Source organism: Cotesia glomerata, linkage group LG8, assembly GCF_020080835.1.
Source record: "Cotesia glomerata isolate CgM1 linkage group LG8, MPM_Cglom_v2.3, whole genome shotgun sequence".
NCBI lineage: Eukaryota > Metazoa > Arthropoda > Insecta > Hymenoptera > Braconidae > Cotesia > Cotesia glomerata.
The window spans coordinates 19,851,947-19,865,691 of record NC_058165.1 but is presented as its reverse complement, the minus strand read 5'-3'; the positions used below and the strand labels follow the sequence as shown (position 1 = coordinate 19,865,691).

At 29.1% G+C, this 13,745-nt stretch overlaps 1 long non-coding RNA gene across 1 annotated transcript; it reads left to right on the top strand.

The window, feature by feature from the left end:
* The first annotated feature begins 4,860 nt into the window (after positions 1-4,860).
* Positions 4,861-5,936, top strand: LOC123270641. Its single transcript, XR_006510659.1, has 3 exons — positions 4,861-4,967; positions 5,607-5,720; positions 5,820-5,936. It is a non-coding gene; the product is annotated as an uncharacterized LOC123270641 (long non-coding RNA).
* Positions 5,937-13,745: the final 7,809 nt, after the last annotated feature.

Below are 13,745 nucleotides of genomic sequence, written 5' to 3'. Positions count from 1 at the left end.
TAAAGAGTTGATAAATTTTATTTTATAAGCTTGTAGCTTGTACCGGAGGCTTTTTTTTTTCATCAAACTTAGTTTAAAATAAAAAATAAAATTATATATATATATATGTTTAATTTGTTCATTACGACTTTGATGGGACGATCGCTAGCTTGCTTTGATATTTTTATTGAGTTTATTTATTTAATCGCCGTGTTTATAAATTGCTGGGGAAATTTACGGGATTATTACGCTGATAATTAAAATTAAACGATAGTTAATTTTTGATTACGCTACTTGGGTGGCTGCAGCTAAATATGCAAGTTTTTTCCTTTAATAAAATAATATTCCCAGTCCCAAGGAATGTGAAAGGATTCTTCTCGTGCCATGATTTAAAGGTTAGAAAGCTTCGATGTAATTTTGCACATTTTATATTTTAATTTACGAGAGGTTTTTTTTTTTTAGTAGATTTCATAGAAATCTAACTATTGCATTTTTCCTCATGACGCAACTTTTGAAAAATTTTGCTATTTCCTGACTCAGTTCGTCAAGCTGGTTCAGAAAATGCCATTAGTTCAAAAGTTTATATATGTATGTATTTATCCACTCTTATAATTTAGATGAAAAATATGAAAATATACACAATTAGACAAACTATTCGTAACGTGATTGGTCAAATATATCATAAGTATGAAAATATAGATAATTCCATACTAAATTCACACGCGCGCTTGCGCGCGCAACGTATACTAGTATATATATACAGAGTGTCCCAGAAGTAACGGACGCCATTGTAGCATCCCTAGTAGAAATAATCGAGTTTTCACTGGATATAAACCAGTAACTGGCCAGTGATATCGAGTAAAAACTTGAAATCGCGCCACCTACAACTAAGTCATAAACATTAGTTACACCGACAGTGTATCTTTACTAGTGTGTGTATGTTTGTTTATTTTTTTTGTTAACCTGTACGCATCATTATTGTAATTATTATTACTAAAAAACAGTATAAATCAATCAAACTTAGTGTTTATTAACGTGTAAATAATTTCCAGTATATATTTCAAAATGGATGCAGTGAAAAAAAATGACACAATATATAAATTGCGACTGTGGGCATTAAAAACAAATCTCCAATTCAAAATAATTATTTTCTTATTCTATTGTTAGATTTATTATTAGTCTATCAGTCTAATGATGTTATCTATTTTATAATGTACACATAAATGAAACTTTTTTATATCATATCGTTTATTAAACATTATTTTGAATTTATTTGACAATTTTAATAACGCCTAATAACCTCAGAATTCGAAACTGACAGTTTCACTAAAGCCGCCATAATGTTTTGTTAGATCTCTAGTAAAACTGGCCAGTTACTAGACAAAAACTTGATATTACACTGGCCAGTTACTGGTTTAAGTCTAGTAAAACTGGCCAGTTACTGGCTAAAAACTTGATTTCATTTCTACTAGGGATCTGATAAACAAAATAATTCTGAGACGAAAAGTCCTTAGCCATTTTTTAATCAGAGGCATAGATAATTAATTATTAATTAAAATAACGTCCTTTTATGCGTTAGAGAGAGAGCACTAGTGTCAAGTCAAGTGCGTTCCAACGAAGATGCTTGCACGTGTGAATGTGTAAGTAAATATATGTAACTACGTTAGCTATAGAAATTAGTTAGTCATACAGTTAGTTGTGTCTTTGTTTGGCACATATTTTACTGGGCACTGGCGCTCTCTCTCTAACAAATAAAGAGACGTTATTTTTAATTAATAATTAATTATCTATGCGGTTAATTGAAAAATGGCTAAGGAATTTTCGTCTTAGAATTATTTTTTTCATCAGATGCTACAATGGCGTCCGTGACTTTTCGGACACCCTGTATATATATATACAATATAACGCGGCTTATCCGGACGATAGCGTCTCTAATTCATAATGGATCCGTTTCAAACTCAACATACTTCATTTTTAGACGATTACCAAGGCCAAGTTCAAAGATGAGCTTAATCGGTCAAGTAGTTCAGAAATTACAGAGTTTCAAAATTTTCAAAATCCTAAAAATTCATTTTTTGGCGGATTCTTTCGCGCATAACTTTTGAATGAAATAACTTATCGAATTTTTGTAAATTTCATTTTAAAGCCCATTAAACAAGCTTCAATTTTCATGTCATTTTATTTACCTAAACTTAAAATAACCTATTCGTCTGTAGGTATAATAACCTATTTTTTTACATGCATTTTGAATGGTAAAACTTTAGATTTAAATTGTAAGTACTTAAAATTAATATTAAGAGCTCAAACTTGGTGAGAATTTTTTTTTCTATACGTAGATTAATATTTTGCATGAGCAGCGAAAAAAAAAAATTTTGCGGAAATAAACCACCCTAGTATGTATACATATTTATATATATATATATATATATATATATATATATATATAACAACAACAAGTAATATATATATATATATATATATATATATATATATATATATATATACTAGCCCTTACCCGCCCGCTTCGCGTGGCGTACAATATAATGGTACATGATCATCTATTAGGGCTTTTACCTTATATAAAAATTTTTAATTTTTTTTATATTTAATGCCTTCTTATTATCCTTTAGGAATTGAATTTTATAATTTTTTAATTAACGCCCACGCAAGGATTTGTGAGGGTGGCATTTCATAAAATTCATTCTTTACAGCTCAAAAACTCCAAAAAAATCAATCTGGCCAAGTTTCAATCCTTTAGCTGCTATAGATTAAAAGGTACAATTTCTTTTAATTTTACGCCCACGCACGGACATGTGGGGGTAGAATTTAATGAAATTTATTCTTAACAGCTCAAAAACGCCAAAAAGCATTCTGGCCATGTTTCAAAGTATTAATAGCTATAGATTGAAATTTACGAATTTTTTCTTAATTTGACGCCCACGCACGGGCACGCCAGGGGGGTGGAATGTCACAGAATTCGTTTTTAAAAAATTTCTAAATGTAATTTGAAACATTCTGACCAAGTTTTGAACTATTAAAAGCCATAATTGAAAAATATGAATTTTTTTTCGTGAACACCCCCGCAACCCCCCTTGTGGGTGGAATTTCGTGAAATCCGTTCTTAGCTGACCTCTACTTGGCAAAAGGAATATTCCTGCCAAATTTCAAGTCTCTAGGTCTTATAGTTCCAGAGATATCGTGATGAGTGACTATCTATATCTATAGAAAGTCTCCTATATATATATATATATATATCGGATATAACGCGGCTTGTCACGACGATCGCGTCGCCAATTTACAACGGATATCTCTACACGGGAAAAAATTTCTGGGAAAATTTACGATACAACTATTGTAAAGCTGGACTATACTTTTATTACTATTGATTGTCAAATATTTTAGAAGAAAAAATACTATATTATACACCCAGGGAAGTAAAGTAAGAAATTTCCCAGTTCAGATGTAATTGTTGGCCGAGGCGAGGCCGAGGGCAACAAACAAGTGATCTGAGGCTTTCTTATTTACTTCCCGAGAGTGTATACTATTTTTGTCCGGACGAAGGCGGAAAGCGGCAACTTAGTTTAGCGCAGCGGGACGAAAGTTGTCACTTTCCGCCCGGAGGGCAAAAAAATACTATTTATTCATGAAAAAATACGATATTACTATTGTAAAAAGTAAGAGATGAAAATTTCCAGTGCTGCCTCTGTATCTTTCCAATAGAACTATAGCAAATTTTACAATAGTTGAATTGGAATGTTTCTCAATTAGTGTGAGTGATGGCCGTGCACAGCGCTAGACTCCGAGTTTATGTAAATGTTAAAGGATACGGGTCTTAGTTTACCTCGGATAGCGTAGAGGGAGAGTCTCTAGCTGCCAACACAGAGTTCTGGGTTCGATTCCCAGATAGCACGAAAATATCGGTTTCTTTTTTCGATTACTGTACAGGTACCAATTAGTCCAACCTTCTATCTCTCTCCCTCCCTAATATTTCTTTTAAAAAAACCAACTGTGAATTTTTACAATAGTTGAATTGTAAAGTTCACAAACACATATTGTATAATTTTCTCTATCGTATTCGACTTTTTAAGACTCTTGCGAGTCTTATTTGTTGGATAAAATTTACAATAGTAGATCGTAAAAATTACTAAATGAGAAGTATTGTCCACCGTTACTATTTTATTTAGCAAAAATTACAATAGTAAAATAGTAAAAACTCCTTCAATTTTCTTTCCGTGTACCAAACTCAACATACTTATTCTACAGATAAATACCAAAGTCAAGTTCGAAGATGAGCTTAATCGGTCATGTAATTTAGAAATACCAGGATTTTTAAATTTTGAAAATCATAAAAATTCATATTTCTTCACTTTCTTACTCGAATAACTTTTGAATGGGATAACTTATTGAAATTTAGCAAAATGCATCTGAAAGCTTTTTAAGCTTTAATTTGAGTATCATATCATATGTGTTGTCTCAAAATTATGTCCTATTCCGCTATGCCAATTATGAAATTTGCTATTGCACTGGTTTTAGTATTTGTCCGTCGATATATATTTTTGTCGATTGCATAGAAATTAAAAGCCCTAGTTTTGTATACAATCCTCGTTATATTTTTTTCTATTCATGATGAAATCTACTTCCATGTCGGCTGCCGAATGGTCTTTTTAAATTATTAAATTAAATTTTATTAAAATTGTTATGTATTTTTTTTTTTTAACTATTCATTGTTAGGTAATACTGAATAGTAAAGAAATATTGAAAAACAATTACACTAATTATTTGGAAGGAATAAAACTAAGTGTGCGGTAATTAGGGTGGATGTATTGTCATGCAATATGATGTGATGACAAATTGCGCGATAATTTAAATCGTAGGATGGTATATAAGGAAGTAGCTTGTCGACATACGGCTCAATTGTTATAAAACGTTTAAAAGTTTTTTTTTTTTTGATTAAGTAATTTATTGTTTTTTTTTGTGCAAATTTAGTGGTAAGAATTTAATGAAATATAGTTTGTGGTAATCTATAAAGAAATCTTTTAAAAATAAAAATTATGAATTATATATAGTTGCATTATTAAAAAAAAAAAAAAAAAAAACTTTTCTTTAGTATTATTAATTAGAAGTTTTTTTTTTCTTTAATTTTTATAAATAATAATAAATTATAGTGTCTTAGAATTCATAAAATTCCCTTTAAAATAAGTACTAACACTTAAATTCAGCTGCAATTGTCAATTCGCGGAAAACCGCGAATTGAAAAAAAAAAAAAAATTATTTTTCATATTATTGATTAAAAGTGATTTTTCAAAAAATTTTATAAATAATGATAAATAATTATGGCTTACACATCATAAAATTCTCTTTAAAATGAGTACTCACACAATTAGATTCAGTTACGTCAATTCGGGAAAAACCGCTAAAAACCGCGAAAATTCGCGAAGTAAACAAAAAATTGAAAATTATTTTTTTTTATCTTCATTCGATTTATTTTTTACACAATTAAATATCAATAATGTGACATAAATTTTCAATGATAATAATAATTTTTAAAATTAATTTGATGATTACAAAATTATTACTAAAATTAATTAAATAAAAAAATAACTAAAAAAAAATTTTTAATTTTGCAGGATAAAATTTCATAAATGTTCAAATTTTGGAGTGTCATATTTTTCATTATTTTGATAATGTACATCGCTATTGAAATTGAAGCAGCAACGCCTTGCAAGGCTGACGGGGATAGAGTAAGTACTAGAACTGAAATACTTTTTATGAATCAGCGATTACATCTTTGATCAAAATGTACAGTAGCTTAAACAATAATCTATTTATAAATTTTTCAGTGTATGACTGCTTCTCAATGCTGCAGTGGATTTTGCCGACCTGTGAAACCGAAGTACTGTCAAACAAGAAAATTTATATAAACACAACTCCTTTTAAATAAAAATAAATAAATAAAATTTTGTTTTATTAGATAATTATTTTTGTTAAATTGCACTGTACTTTCTGAAAAATTGACGTTTTTAAAGATATAAGCTCATTCTGATATTACACTCATCAAGAGCTTTCATTTGAGTACCCACATGCATTTTTGATATATTTTTCATATATACATATGATATATATTAAGGTGGCGCAAAAAAAGTGACTATTTTTTTTTTTTGAGTCTCGAGTGAAAAAATGTTAGTTTTTGATGTTTTAAGAGCTCTCTCCAAAGGACAGCTTAAAAAAAAATTTTTAAGATGTCGCTCCAAATTTTTTTAAATTTCAAAAATCGTCAAAAATCGAATTTTTTTTTTTTATTTTTTTTCTCGTTACGGTATAAATTTATAGACTAAAAAAAAATAAGTTTCTGAAAATTTCAGTTCAAAATTTTAATTTTGAAAGGTCGCTCATAATTTTTTTCAATTTATTAGTGCATTAGTTTAGATTTTTTCGAGCGACCTTTTACTATTCAAATTAAAATTCCATGCATTTTTTTTTTTTTATTTAGTACAATAATCGATAAAAATACATCACGAGATGAACTAAAAATCAAGCACAACATAGAAAATATAATTTTTTTTTAATTTAATAATTTTATTTAATCAACTGCCAGGCGTGGGTTCGAATCCCAAGCTGGTCTTAGAAACCAGCTTGGTTGAGATTTGACCTTGCCGCGTAGGTTAAGATTTTTTCAAACCAAAAAGACCCCAACGTACCACTCCCAACACTTAAAGTCGGCGATATGACTAATTGAAGAAAAAAAAAAAATTATGAGCGACCTTTCAAAATTTAAATTTTGAACTGAAACTTTCAGAAACTTATTTTTTTTTGGTCTATAAAATTATACCGTAACGAGAAAAAAAATTTTAAAAAAAATCGATTTTTGACGATTTTTGAAATTTTAAAAAATTTGGAGTGACCGCTTAAAAATTTTTTTTTAAGCTGTCTTTTGGTGAGGGCTCTTAAAACATCAAAAACTAACATTTTTCCACTCGAGACTCAAAAAAAAAAATAGTTGGTTTTTTTACGCCACCCTAATATATATAATATATATAAATATATGAAATATATAAAAAATTGATGTGGGTACTCAAATAAAAGGTCTTGATGAGTGTAACATCGGGATGAGCTTATATCTTTGAAAATATCAATAGTTCACGAGATACAGGGTCACTTAATACTTATCATATAAATATACTGGCCACAAAATTTTGCTTATTCTTTTAATAATAAAGATTATTCCTGGAAAGAAAATTCAATAAATAATTTTTTAATTAATTTTTTGACCCATTAAAAAATTTTAAAATGTAACCAAAAAAAATCTAAATTATTTTTAAAAATCCACCTTCGACTCTTGAAGCAAGAAGCAAGCCAGTAAATATATAATTAAATAATAAAAATCCATAACAATAAAAGTAATACTGATTGCCTTCAATACCTTGCAATTATTTAAAAGTAAAAAATCATTAACTTGAATCCTTGAATTGCTGGTACATACAAGTAAGGACCTTCAATCCCGGATGATTATCAACAATAACAATCCGTCGGCGCTCGCGTCTATTAATTAACTCGGTATAACGATATTTTTGATGAAACTTAACCAAATAAGAAAAAAGGATAAAGATGGACTCTGGATTCCTCAGAAAGCGTATGGCGCCCACAAAAAAATCATTTAGCCCGTTTAGCATCCTCCATTCGTAATTGGATACTTTAAACGAGAGCAATCTGCATGTGGATTTTTTCGGAATGGCCAACAAAAACGCCGACTAACAAAAACTCTGCAGATTATACGATCTGGAAGAAGAAAGATTGCGGAAGAGGCGGCGTTCAGGATAAGACTAACTTATGTTATATTATATTATGTTAAGCTTGCGAAATCTTTCAGAGCATGTGTTGTATCTGGGACAAAGGCTGAGGGAGAGTTTCTGACACTGGCTGCCACGTGTGCCCCTCCATTGAGAAAAAATTCAAGCTGACACTTGCTCAGGTCGCTAGCATGGTGTAGATAACGCCGACAGAAATTTTGGAAAATTTATTTTTTTACGATTTTTATCCTGAAGTTAGACAAAATTAGTAAAATTAGGTGAAGATATTTTCTGATAAGAAAATTTTAGGAAATTTTTAATTTCATGGAAAAAAAATTCTGTAAAAATTTCAGGAAAATTTTTTAAGTTTACACATTTAAGAGTGTGAAGGTAGAACTGCCGAATTTACATTTTAAAAATTTATTTTTTGTTATTGAAAATTTTTGACTGGAAAAGTGTAAATTTTTTAGGAAAAAAATGTTAATTTCTGTCGTGAAAATGTAAATTTTTCACGAGATAAATGTAAATTTAGTATAGGGAAAGTGGAAATTTTTAATGAAAAAGAAAAGTAAATTTTTGACGTGAAAATTAAAATTTTACATGGGAAAATGTAAATTTTACATGGAAAATGTAAATTTTTCATGAAAAGAAATGTAAATTTAGTATAAGGAAAGTGAAAATTTTTCAGGAAAAAAATGTAAATTTTTGACGTGAAAATTAAAATTTTACATGGGAAAATGTAAATTTAGTATAAGGAAAATGTAAATTTTCACGTGAAAATGTAAATTTTACATGGAAAATGTAAATTTTTCATGAAAAGAAATGTAAATTTAGTATAAGAAAAGTAAAAATTTTTCAGGAAAAAAATGTAAGTTTTTTACGTGAAAATGTAAATTTTATGTGGAAAAATGTAAATTTAGTATCGGGAAAATGTAAATTCTTCAGAAAAATCAATGTAAATTTTACACGGGAAAATAAATATTTCGTACAGGAAAAGTGTAAATTTTATATGGAGAAATGTAAATTTAGTTTAAGAGAAGTGGAAATTTTTCATAAAAAGAAATGTGAATTCTTTAATGTAAAAAAAATAATTAATTTACATGAGAAAATGTAAATATAATATTGAGAAAAATGTAAATTAAGCATTCTAAAATTTACAAATCTTACGTTAGAAAAAATGTAAATTTGACATGGAAAAATTTTAATTTTGTCTATAAGAAAATGTAAATCTTTAATGGAAAGAAGTGTAAATTTAATGTAAAAAAATGACAAATTTACATGGAAAAAATGCAAATTTTTCATAGAAAAATGTAAATTTAAAAAGTGGAAATGTAAATTAAGCATTCTAAAATTTAAAATATAATGTTAGGAAAAATATGTAAATTCAATACGTGGAAATGTAAATTTAACTGAAAATAAATGTAAATTTAGCACTAGAAAGTTTTCAAATTTTACGCATAAAAATTGTAAATTTTACATTGAAAAAATGTAAATTTATTGTGTAAAATAAATGTTAAGTTAACATAGAAAAAATTTCTCAATATTTATTTAATAATATAATTTTCACAAAGTCTTGTGTGTAAATTTATCAATTTTTCTTTGTAAGCATGACATTAATTGTGTAAATTGTCAATTTTCATACGATTAAATTTTTTTGTGAGTAAAATTTTAACATTTTCTCATGCCAACAAAATCTACAGTAATTTCCCGTAAAAATAACATAAACTTGTCATAAAATTTTTCTACAATTTCCGCAGACTCACCAGAACATCCTCCATTAATCCTTCCACCGTCCAAACCAAAAATAGTCCCATCAAAAATTTTCTCCCTGCTCCCAAACTAATGAACCATCATCTCCGGGTCCTAATACCCCGTTTTTCCACTGACATACCCACAAGCATGTAAGCTAGCTTGGCTAATTCATATTCCCGGCAAATTCGGCGCACTCAATTAGTAAATGAGGATAATTAGAGGCCATAAAGCGTAGAGGACAAAAGTTGGGGATGATTCTCCACGGTGAGGTTGATGGCCAAGGGTCTAGACTGTAGTCTGGCTGGGATTTGAGTTAGGAGTCATCGAAAAGCTGGTGGCTTGAAGCGTGCCATCTTGGGAGGTCGCGAGATGCTTTAACAGTGAAGAGATGTCTGGGTTCCTAAATATGTTATTAGTTTGGTCGTATAACTGCTTCATTTTGAGTGGATTGCCTCAAGGCGATCATCTGCCTTACGTTTTTTAGTCCAGCCCCCTCCCCCACCCTTCCCCTTCCCCTGGCATCTTTATTTTTTGTTATTATATTTATAATTTATAATGTTACGTTGTTGATATTTCTAGGTGATTTTATTTTCGCATAGAATCCTCGGCATCAGCTTTAGCCCGATCCCGGGGCCTCCCAGGAGGCTCTACTGGGAGGCCTAGGATTTGTTTTGATGTTTAATCGTCATCTTCGGCTAATCAATGGCTCAGTACCCGGCAATTTGCCGAATCGCCGTATCACGACATTCGATGTCAATAAAAGGGTTGCTCGGCTCCCGATCATCCAGCCCCCGGTGCTCCTGCATCCAACGTCTCAATTTCGGGCTCCCCTTCTTCCAAATTTTTACTTTGTTTTTGCGCCTGGCCCTTCAGCTTGAGATATATTAAATGATGACGCAGACATACCAGCAATCGACATTTCGGGGGATTTTACCTCCGTGTAATGCACTTCGTCATGCATCATGCTCGGCTCGAATGTAAATTAAGTCATAAAAAACACTGGGGAAACAATAATTACTAACTTACTGCCCGTAGAATTTATTTTTGGGCAGAAAAAATTTTTCTGGCGCCCAATTGTGGGAAAATTTGAATTTTAGGGTTGTTTTTATAAATTTAGGAACAAAATGGGTGTAAAAATTTTAATTGTATCTATTTTTGGACCCATATTTTTAAATTGGATCAATTTTGGCAAAAATTGAAAGTTATGATGTCAATTTTTGGGAAATTGGGTTGAGAGTATTGTAATAGAAGCTGTGGGTTAAGTTTTGAAGATACGAAAAAATTGTCAAGTCGTTTTTTGTAGGAAATTTCATTTTCTTTAAGGAGATCCACGTGAAGTAGTCAAATTTTTAAAAATTCCTAAAAATTTGTAAATTTAATCTACGTAGCCTAATAATTAATAAAAAAATTAAATAACAGTAGGTTTCCGGGATATTTAATCAAATAATTAGGTTTGAAAATTGTAATTTTTACATGTAAAATGGAGATTCCACCAGCCGTGTATTTGGTTAAGAATTTAATGCAATTAACGATTTAAAAAAAATTAGCAAAACGGTTGACCCTAAAGGCCATCCCTGCAACTTCCCGCTACCTCCATACCTAAGTGCTCAACAATTCACTTATTTTTTAAGCTCTTCGAGCTTGAAAATAAAATTTTTGTGTAATTTTGAGCTCTCCGAGCTCAAATAAATCGCTGTTCTGTGCTTTTGAGCTCTTCGAGCTCAAAAGGCTAATGGGAGTTTTATAGAACACTATTTTTTGAATTTTCAAACCGCAATAACTTTTGAATGAATTAACCGATTTTCTCGCGGTTTACGGCATTCAACGCAGTAGAATAAAGTAGTCAGTACTTGTCTCGGATAGCTTAACTGGTAGAGCCCTTGGCACGTAACCGAGAGATCTGGGTTCGATTCCCAGTCTGGGCTGTCTGATTATTTTTTCAATTACCGAAAAATTCCCACTGAGTAGGTCCCCCCTTTCCCCTATCCGTTCTTTCCCAACTCCCTTAAAATTTGCTTTAATATTTTGAGTTCCTTGAAAAATCTTTAAGCGTAAACTGGTCACACAGTAAAAAAATTTTCGTAAAATTTAACATAAAATTTTGTGTAGATGTTTTTTTTACATAAAATTTATGTTAATTCTACACAAACGGTTTGTATTGATCAATCCATCCATTTTTTAATACACTCAAGTGTTAATTCAAAGTAAAACTACACTTTTTTAATGTTACTGGCCAACCAACACAAAATTTATGTTAAAGAATTCTTCATATATAGTCACATATGCCACACAAGATAGACATGTAAATGTGATATGAGAGATGATTTTAATTGACTTATCATATGCACCTCCCCAGGCAATAATACCATAATTTATTATGCTTTCGAGTAGCCCATGATATATTATTTTCATGGTTTGTGGATTTAATATTCCTGTCAGTTTGTAAAATAAAGTATAATTAGTATAATTAAATGTTAATAATTATTTAATGAGTAAATTTTTCGGAAATTTCCTCAAAAATGTTATTAATTAATTTAAGAATTAATTTTAAGATGCATAACAAAAGTATTTCTACGTATTATTTTTTTATAGGCATTCTTTACACTAGGAGGGTACTTGGATCTTCTTAAGAAAGGTCTTGATCAATTTTATCGTATCTCTTATCATCGATCCAAAATTCGTTTTTAAAATTAGATCCTAAGAGTGTTTGACCAGAAAATGTGTTTTTGAAATTTAGAACTAAAATTCTGGCTCAAATATTGAAAATGCATAAAAAAAATGGTAAGGGGCATTCCATGCAAAATGAGGAAGTTACTAAAATTAAAAAATTTCTTTAATTCATTCTAATTTAGTCCTAATTTATTATTAAAAATCTATAAGGTAAAAGACCCAATACCGGAACGAGACCCAATACCGGAACGATTTGACAATTATTATTTTATATTTTATCTCGTACTCAATCAAATTAAACAAACTTTTCTTTATTACACAGTAAAAAAATTTTCGTAAAATTTAACATAAAATTTTGTGTAGATGATTTTTTTACACAAAATTTATGTTAATTCTACACATACTGTTTGTATTGATGAAATCAACATAATTCTGTGTTAAAAGTAACACAAAAATATGTTAAAACTTTCATTGGCTGATTCTCGGATTTCTACACACTTAAATGTTATCCATAACACAAATAAAGTGTTGATTGTAACTTTTTCTTTGTGTTACTCAGATCAGCTGTCAAATATGTGAGTTTTACTAATAATTTAAATATATATATATTTTGTGATTAAAAAAAATACATGAGCAATTGAAAATAATAAATTAAAGGAAAAATGCACATGTAGAAAATTAAAAACTGTAAGTTTATTTTCTAATAATTTATTAATTTCAATTATTTATTTTTTGTCTAATTCAAAAAATAAATGAAAATTAAGTTAGCCGACATCTGAAAATTTTTACAATTTTTTAATGAAAAATTATTACAAAAAATTAAAAAAATTTCACTTGTAGAAAATTTGAAGAATTATTCGTGTAATTTTTTTATGTATTTTTAACTTGTAAATAATTTGTCAAAAAAAATCAACATGTCTGCTAGATTCATAATCATAAAATTTATAATTTTTCTTATTTTATTTATTTCCTCATAATTTAAAATTTATTCTGTCTTCTAGATTCACACTAGAAAGGACATTATCCTTGTAATGAATTTTAAGGTTACAATTCTGTTATCGGATGTTTTAATATAAATTACCCTTTATTTACTTAGTTTTTAATTGCTATACACTACAATTGTATATTTATTAGCTGCATTTAAGTATTTTACGTAATGACACAAATCAAAATCCACCAAATTAAAATGACGTTGAGGCTATCACATTTACATGTCTATCTTGTGTGGCATATGTGACTATATATGAAGAATTCTTTAACATAAATTTTGTGTTGGTTGGCCAGTAACATTAAAAAAGTGTAGTTTTACTTTGAATTAACACTTGAGTGTGTTAAAAAATGGATGGATTGATCAATACAAACCGTTTGTGTAGAATTAACATAAATTTTATGTAAAAAAAACATCTACACAAAATTTTATGTTAAATTTTACGAAAATTTTTTTACTGTGTAGAAACCTCAATCTTTTTTTTACATAATAAAATATGAATGAAACTTTAAATTATATTGGAAATATTGAAAAAAAAATGTTAATGATGTCAATAGTCTTAGATTTCT